The sequence below is a fragment of the Halyomorpha halys genome, unplaced genomic scaffold, assembly GCF_000696795.3.
Source record: "Halyomorpha halys isolate HHAL.00 unplaced genomic scaffold, Hhal_1.1 Scaffold75.1, whole genome shotgun sequence".
NCBI classification, from domain to species: Eukaryota; Metazoa; Arthropoda; class Insecta; order Hemiptera; family Pentatomidae; genus Halyomorpha; species Halyomorpha halys.
Genome location: NW_027112173.1, coordinates 296,132 through 305,445, shown reverse-complemented (window position 1 = coordinate 305,445; position 9,314 = coordinate 296,132). Strand labels below are relative to the sequence as shown.

Sequence of the window (9,314 nt, the reverse complement as noted above, 5' to 3'; positions counted from 1 at the left end):
TATTCCGGTACCGGGAATCGAACCCGAGCCTCCTGGGTGAAAGCCAGGTATCCTAGCCACTAGACCATACCGGATTATGAGTAGTAGAATCCATTTATTTTCTCATTAACACAGACCAATTTTAATTATTGTTTAATAACAAAAAGTATAATTTAATTACAAATAAAAAATCAGAATTAATAATTACGGTACATTTTAAAATAGTTTTATTTAATTTAGTGTCTTGATAAATATTACAATATTAGGCAATAAGTTATAGTGATCCGGTTATATGTGTATATTTATATCAATCAAAAATTAAATGTTTATAAATGAACAAAATAAATGTATGTCTGTTTATAGATTTGTTGTGGGAATATAGTTACATTTTTTTCGTAAGCATAGGTTATATATAACATTCAACATAAAGTAAAACCATATTATTATTATTTTAATATATTTTCAAAGTTACTTATAGAACCGAAAGTTTAACTGAAACTATCACTTATTCCAAAAAGTAATTTTGAACTTATAAAATAAGTCTCACCTGATGCAATAAAGTCAATATAAAAAGCATTGTATTTTACTGAAGAAAGAATCCTAACAGGATACGAAGCAGGTGAGGAAAATAGTATATAAAACTAGGATTGCTTAAGTGATTTTACCTTGTATTTTTTTTAATGTTTTGTTTGTTTTTAATAAAAGGAAATTTCGCAAACACGTGTTCAAGAATGAACCATCTAAAATGAAGGCCACAACTACGAATTGTTGAGTAGCGAAAAAATGTTGGAAAAAGTAAAAGCAAATAGAATTATCTGGTTTTGAAAACGTATAGGAAGTAATATGGTTAATATAGTAAATATTTAGTTCCTCCAAAAAGGCGGCAAACCAATATTACTAGACCACACTACACATTGATAACCCGAAGGTACCCGAATACTGACATCTCCTTACCTTAGGTTAGTTTACAACTAGGCCTTTCGAGAAGGAAAATTTCCGTCCCTGAACGCTTAATTTAATATATCTATGATTTTATTTATTATATATTTGATGCTTACGAACTATTATTACTCATGGATCCTTGTACTTTTTTGGACTATTTAAATCTATTGTCAGTATGAGATATTCATTATTAGAATATATGTATTTATATTACAAAATATATTAAGGTCCTTATTTTTCCCATTGGTATAATTCTGGGGTTTGACATTTAACCGTTGATCTACTCTTTTGATATTAATCCGAAGATTCTCCTGAATTTATTGGGTCGACTATGCAAGACGGTTTCTCGAGTCCCCTTTATATTTTTTTAAATAAGAACTATTCTTGCTCCTTTAGTATTATTACATTTTTTGGCTGTTTGGGTACTCCTCTTCTCCCTTACAGTAGCATTTGGGTCTTGGATGCTTTTTGGGAGTTATTCAACGTAAAATGGTATATATTTTTAATAAGAAAATCGTTTAATAGTTCATATGACTTTAATAATAAGTTTATCTTGCACTGTAAATGAATAAGAAAAGAGGGAAAAATTTCCTGTCAAAGTAGGAGGTAATTAATTTTTAAACAAAGGTTTGGGAATCGGTCACCTCTGCGTTTTTCGGTTATCTTTGGGTTATCAATGTACACTCTGGTCTAGTAATAATGGTTTGCCGACTTTTTGGATGACCAGCAAACATTTCCTATTGATATAGTTTTAATGGTGCAAAGTTTAATTTAAATTTATTATGTTATTAAAAAAAAATCAGTTTTCATAATGATAACTTCAATTTCTGCTAGGAGTCCAGTTTTTTTACTTTGAGTCACTCAGGCGAAATATATGTATCCATAAAAAAATAAATAAACTTTTATTTTTATAAAGAAACAACTATTTATGGTGACGTTTTTATTATGGTTCGCTATATTATTATTTGGAATTACCATCACATCCAAAAGTTCTCACACCTCATTCAGCACAACATATAATTATCGATTTTAAACGTCAGTAAATGTTTTAGAATCATATAAAACACCAATATTATTGCTAAATACATTATTAAAATATGTTTCATATTTTTTCCCAGTACGATGACTTGGCTTAGATACCTTGTGTTTACCTGAGTCAGGTTCTATTCTCGCAAGCTGGTTACTTCCTTTTGGAAACCTACCAGATTTTTAATGTTCTTGTAAAACTATTTGAACTTCTCAGTATCTCGAAAATTCAGATTTCTTATTAAAAAATTCATTTTATTCACACAAAGTAGTTTTTATGTAATGTTATTTATGTAATAAGAGGATCCCATAAAAACAACTTTTTAGCTCCTTAATTAAAGACAATTTTAATACAATTATTATAAAAATAGACAAATTAGTAATTTATTGAGTGTTATACTTTAATTATAGGAGTATATACTGATGAAATAAAAATTTCTGAAATATACGAGTATTTAAGTTTTTAAAAATAAATTAAAATAATTTATATTAAAAAAAGAAGATAAAACTTTGAATTATAAAATGTAAGTATTTGAATAGAAACAATGGCTTGCGTGTATAAACATATTATTTGACGTACATTCATAATAAAGGCTCAAAGTAAAATACTGTGAGTAAATATTATCAGTATACATTGAGATCGCCCAGAAATGAGAGGTCGGAGAAGTTTGTTTTTGTTCGGTAAGTTATATATTTGTATATCGGATACGCTAATCAGTAAATTTTTATCCTTAAATGGTTCAAAAAATTTCAATATTTCAGTTTATTTGCCAAAATTAATTTTTATATGGATTCCTAATTTCGAAATACGGTTGTACATTCATACTTCAACAGAAAAAAGATGAAGACAAATTATGAGAAATTTTTGAATAGTATGATAAAAAGGTCTTAAATTTTCTCCTAATGTTAATTATTTTGCATTAAAAACTGAATAAAGACTAAAAAAACATTAGAACAAACTCAACTTTTCTCACAGATGAAATCAAGAATTAGGCAGTCCGGTAGGCGATCGAATTTATAGAACTGATTAATTTATTTTTCAAATTATTGTTTTATGAAATTGTCTCATGTTGTATTTTGTGATATAACAGTTGTATTTATTTATTTTAATAATTATATTGATTTGTAAATACGTGATTAAAAAATTAATACGATTAAGATATCTCCGATATGGTCTAGTGGCTAGGATACCTGGCTTTCACCCAGGAGGCTCGGGTTCGATTCCCGGTATCGGAATAGATTTTTTTTTAATTCCAACAATATTCTTTTAAAGATAAGCGTATTTAGACAATTTAGTTATTGCTAGATAATTTAGGTATTATTTACATTTTATGGTTTGCAGAATTATTTAACACTACTAAATAACGCATCTTCTTTCAGTTCCACGGCATTATTTTGATTTTTATTATATTCCAGATTCTATATAACTCGAGACTTTATGAATTGATTATCAAATAAATTCAATTTAAATTTAATTTTTTCTTTTATATTTTCATACCAAAAATGGGGAAACAAAACAAAATATATTTATTAGCAAAGATAAAAACATTGTAAATCGAACACAATATCTTCCAAGATTATTTCTTCATAAGAAAAACAATCAATGGAAAATGTTTATAAAAATAAAAGAACCTGAACTGAGTACTTGCATTAGTTGAATATATTATTGTGATTTCTTTTTTTCATATTCGAAATATCAAATCAAAATAATTAAAAAAATTAGCAAAAAAGTAGTGTACTTTTTGTTTGTATACAGTAAAGTATAATTTTCCAGCAATTATTATTTTGTTAGTTTGGGTATAAATTCGTTTTGTGATAGTTATAGACTTATTATTATATTGATTAGCATTATTAATTATTTTGTTTATTTAACTAAAAAAGTTTTGGTAAGAGTTTCTATGGAAACAGCTTATTTTTTGGTATCTATTCTGAGAATTATATTAATATTTGAAACACGGAATTCACACTATTAACTTCATACACTCTGAAATTTATATTAATGAATTTAGATGTATGAAAAAAATATACTAATAGTTGTAATTATATGCATTAAATAATCTATAAAACAGAAATGGTTATAAAGTTTTTTGTGGGTTTAAAAAGTATTTTAATATAGAAAACAACAATTAGGTATTTGTAGCAAACTCCTAATGAAGAAATAAAAACAAGTTCTAACCGTTCTTATGAATAAAAATGACGATGGTTTCACATATAAATATTTTCATGACCATGTCCTTACTCGTCTCATTGATAGAGGTCGCTAGTTTCTGGCTCTCGGCCAAGGACTACCCAGAATTCCACCGAGAGCGGTATATTTGTCAAATCTCTGTAATCTCATGCGGAAACTTTTCCTGGTCACACAGGGAGGGCAATTAACTCGCTGATGAGCTCAAATTATCAGTTATTACGATTCTTAGAAAGAATTTGTCGCAATTATTGTTGGTGTCATTGAACTGTGTGCGTGAGTGCGATTGCTAGTGTCACATGCAATAGATAATTCCAATTCCACTCTGTGTAAAGATGTAAACAGATTGAACTTTCTGTAAATGCCGATTAGCATGCTTAAGCGTTTAAAGGTTCATTGTGACTAGACGCTAATGGGAATAAATAAAAATGTTTTTATGTCAGTACGTGCATTGACAAAGATTAAATTCTATTTAAAAATGTCCCCTATGTTTCCTCTAAAAGTGATTACAAATGCTCAACTTGTTACAATTTGAGTTGTTACAAAAATATTTAAGAACACACTTCATTTCCATTAGTCTCAATAATGTTAAAAGTATCAATGTTATCCGAAGACAAAAACTATAAAAATTAATTGCATAATTGATCGAAAATAAAACATCTTAGATGTTTTTTCGTCCAGTTAATATAACTATAACCAGAGAAAAAATTAATAATGGGTATTACAGACATTTAGCAAAATTGAACTATATTTGAATTTTTCATCGTTCAATTATCTATAAACTGAATCTTAGTTCTAGTTGTGAGAATCTTAGAGTTGTTGAAGCACAAAAAAAAAAATCTGGTGCGAGCATCAGTTAATATTCAGATACCACCCATAGTTCAGTAAAACCAGGGAAAAAAAGGTTAATAAGGGCAAGTGTTGTTTGGTTGGTAGATAATTTTCCATGAACCTAGTTTTCAATATTATATAACTAATAAACTCAAATGTTTGGCACATATTTTTTTTTTTTTTAATTGTTTTTGGCCAATATATGTCATTGTAATATTACAATTACCTTATAATTCTTCTAAAGGGACCTAGTACTAAAATAATAAACTACTTTTCATTTCATTTCATAAATGGAATTGAGCATTCATAAAATAACCGTTAAGTAAATTTCCTTCTTAAACAGAAAAAAAATCATGTTGTCTTATAATAATTAAAATACTTGATACAGCTGGTAATGAAATAGAAATTGTTGCTGAAATTACTAAACAGTTATTTAAATAAATTTTTGAAAAAACTCAATCGCGATCCTACATCTGCAACAAGAAGAGAAACCACCACTCCACAGAATATTTACTTTTTATTAATATTAATATTGAGTCATTGGATATATGAAGAATGACACCTCGCGAGTGTATTCCCAATATTTAGAAATACTATTTAAAAATTCTCATAGGACGGAATGCCGGAGATGGTTTCGTGAGAACTTTGAGTGGTAAGGGAAATTAAAAAGGGCAATCCGTCGAAAACAGTGATGATAACGAATTCAAAGTTAAGGTGGAATTAATGTAAACAGCCGAGATAAGATTCCCTGTGATCGATCACTTGGTGTCACGTAGGTAAAACTTTTAGCACCTTTTCTGTTCACTTTGGAAAGATTTATTTATTTAGAGCATCTACCAACCGCCACAAGCCAATTTATAGATTGTAAAGATGAACCCAATTTTAATATTAAAATGAAAAATATAAAGAAGTTAATTGAAAACACGGAGATTGTATGTATCTTAACACAATGTTAACCGCAATTTTTCTGTTAAAAAGCATTATTGCTGTTTTCGGGGGTTTAACCCGCGTTAAATTAACTAAATAACATCCAAAATTAATGTGGAAAGCTAAAGCACCGTTTACTAAACATATTAATAATAATTATAATAGTGCTGAAGTCAATGGAATGCATTTTTTTAAAAATATTTTTTTATATTGATATTTTCAGGTATAAGAATATAAATCTTAATTTTTCCATCATTAGAATAATTTTTCCTATAGATAAAATGTTATTATAATCCGTAGCATGTCGGGTCAGCTGGTACATAACAAAACTTGCGTTGCTATATTTCTGAAATTGTTATGACAATTTCCTACCTGTCGAAACTAAAGTTTATTATAAAACAAACGTTTTAATGATTTAGAATACTACAAAACCTTCAGGACATTCCAGGTCCTCGCCTGAAATATTATAGGCATTATCGTAAAATAGAATAGATCCGTTGACGACTACTCTTCGAAAATTTGACCCGATTACAGTGTATTTTTTGATTAGTGGTGTTAATAAATTTTAAAAAACTTATCTACGATACTTAAATATTTACTGAAAAGATTATTTAATATCTTTCGTTTGTATTTTTACCTAATTTTTGACAAAATTTACACCTTTATAGTTGACTTTGGTTTCTTGTCTTCCATCATGAGGAAAAGACGAATTTTATTCCAAAATAGACTTCATAATACAATTAGCGTGGCGGGAAATTGTTGATTAGTCAATGCTTTGTTCAAACATAATTAAGTAGAGTGCTCCACTAAGCAATTTACTATCCGCTATCAACCTGTGAAATATGGATCGAGATCCATTGACGCCAAACATTATAATTACTTTTGTTCTCTATATCTATTGTTAATTCATCAGTTGAACTGAATGTTCTGCGAAGGTTATTAAGTCATCTGTAAGTATTGTGATTCAAATAAGACAGATAAATATTAAAGTATTTTATTCATTTAAAAATCTATATTTTCCATTATAAACCTTTGTAATTTACCTAGAAAAAAAAATCAATCCGATTTTAAGATACAAACGGTCTAAAACTCCTACTAATTACAAAAGAGGCATTTATATGACGATAATAAGGACTTACGGATTTGATATATAGATATAGGAGTTGATATTCTGGACTTAAAGAGTTGAGATATAGGGCTTCACTAAATCATTGAATTCCTCTCGTATCCATACCTTACAATTCAAAATCCTTCATAAAATCCTTAATGTTCCTTATTTTGTCACAAATCAAGTCATCCATTTGACCTCAACGTACCATTTGATACTAAATCTTCCATGTTGGGTAGATTCTCCACATGTCTGTATCATGCCATTGTCAAATTTACTTGTTGTATATATTTTAATACAGTTCTAAATATCAATAAATAAATTATAAAAGTGAGATACAAAAATTTAAGAAAAGTATAGAAAATTATTCCAAGTACATTTCTTTGTCTTGATGCAATGATTCCAAATCGCTTTTTTTTATTCCCCGACACAATAAATAAATTAATAATTTAACTAATAAACAACTTGTATAATAAAATTTCTTGTGTATAACTTCTTACTCACTGACTTATTGATACTCACTGACTTATTGATCTCCAAAAAGACAATGCCCATGAATTTGAAATTATTAATGGTACTTCTCTTTATGCTATAGATGTAGGCTGGGATTCATATAGTGGTTAAAAAAAATCGTGTGCCTAAAAATAAACTATTTTTTCTAATACATTCCCTGGAGCACAATGGTCAAAAGGTAATATAATTAATTCTTCCTAAATATTAAACATCTTCAGATCAATATCAGTAAAGATGGAATACTCGTTAAACACATTAGTGAATCATTCTTATGGAATGCTTGATGTTTTTAGCCACAACATATAGCTCATTAGTATTCCTGTTTTTTATTTATTCGTTTTAATTTATGTCAGTAGTATTTTTAATAAGAAATTTAACTGAAAAATCAATCTTAACCTTGTATTATAATTTTTAAAAAAATGATCCGTATCCTTTTTAGTTTATTTTACATATTTTTTTCTTTCTTTAAGAGCTTCTCAAAATTTATATAAAAAACTGTTTTTTGCTAAAAAAAAGTTATTAGACATTTTTATTTTTTTATTTTTGTGTCATACATCGTGCATGCATGTTTTTAAATTTTTAATTTCATATTACTAATGTATTATAAATCACGCCCAAATATTCTTTGAATTCAGTTCAGTAGAATTTGTTGTGAGTACGATTCGTACTGTTGAAAAAATAATGAGTTTTCTATCAAAATTCATGATGTCCACTATTTAAAGTTTTTTTTAAAATTAATTTATTGAAATTTACTACTGTTTCCAAAAAAAATACAATAACTAAATGTGATAAATGTTAGAACAGATGATAATCCTTGCTTTACATTAGAAGATCCGTGGCCATTTTCTTTATAGTCACCTCGGAGGATATGAGGGATTAAAAACAAATGGGTTTGGGTGGGTAAGGATTCTGGAATGAAAGGAGGTATAAAAATAAATTAAAATAATTTATCGATTTCGAGCCAAATCTACATTATTATTATTATTATTTAAAAATTATTATTGGAGCATCTAATATAAATAATTTAAATTTGTATTGAAAATGCTGATTTGTAACATCTATTTAACTGAGTACTTACTTTTAAAACTTAAAAGTTTTAAATAAACTTGACAAGTTTTTGGCCTAGAATTTTATTTTTCCATAAAAACGTATGCTTTACTGAAGTGGATGTATTTAATTTTAATATTAAACTCCTCAAATGTTTTGAGTTTAAAGCAGTTTGGGAAGTTTTGGTTATTTAATAATGAAATTACTCTTAAAATTTTTTCATTGTACAGTTTAATAATGTGGAGAACCTCTTTTCACCACCAGTTTGGATTCCGAACATCCCACTCCACTATCCACCTATGCCATCGTGTGGTTCCTTCCCGCAAAGCTCCCGGTTATGACCTAATTACGTCCATTATTCTAAAACATCTTCCTCGCAAATCTGTTCTACTCCTCATCTACATCTACAATGCTGTACTCAGATCCATATATTTTCCTGACCCTTGGAAATTATCCATAATCAAAATGATTCCTAAACCTCAAAAGCCGCCAGAATACCCATCCCCCTACCGTCCTATCTCTTTGTTACCTATCATGAGCAAAATCCTTGAGAAACTCATATTAAAACGCCTGTATCTCATCCTTGATTCCAACTACATAATCCCAGATCACTAGTTTGGATTCCGAACATCTCACTCCACTATCCAGCAATGCCATCGTTTGGTTGATGTTGTCTCGTCTTCATTGGAGCAAGAAATGTACTGCTCGGGAGTCTTTCTTGATGTAGAACAGGCTTTTGATCGAGTCTGGCACCCA

General features: G+C 28.4%; 1 protein-coding gene and 2 non-coding genes across 5 annotated transcripts in view; 2 read left to right on the top strand and 1 right to left on the bottom strand.

Moving 5' to 3' along the window:
- Gs2 (glutamine synthetase 2) overlaps positions 1-9,314 on the top strand; it is a 146,391-nt gene that overhangs the window by 57,162 nt on the left and 79,915 nt on the right. The gene's annotated exons all lie outside the window — the stretch shown is intronic.
- Positions 3-74, bottom strand: TRNAE-UUC (transfer RNA glutamic acid (anticodon UUC)). Its single transcript has one exon. It is a non-coding gene; the product is annotated as a tRNA-Glu (tRNA).
- On the top strand, positions 3,112-3,183 carry TRNAE-UUC (transfer RNA glutamic acid (anticodon UUC)). The gene has a single exon. It is a non-coding gene; the product is annotated as a tRNA-Glu (tRNA).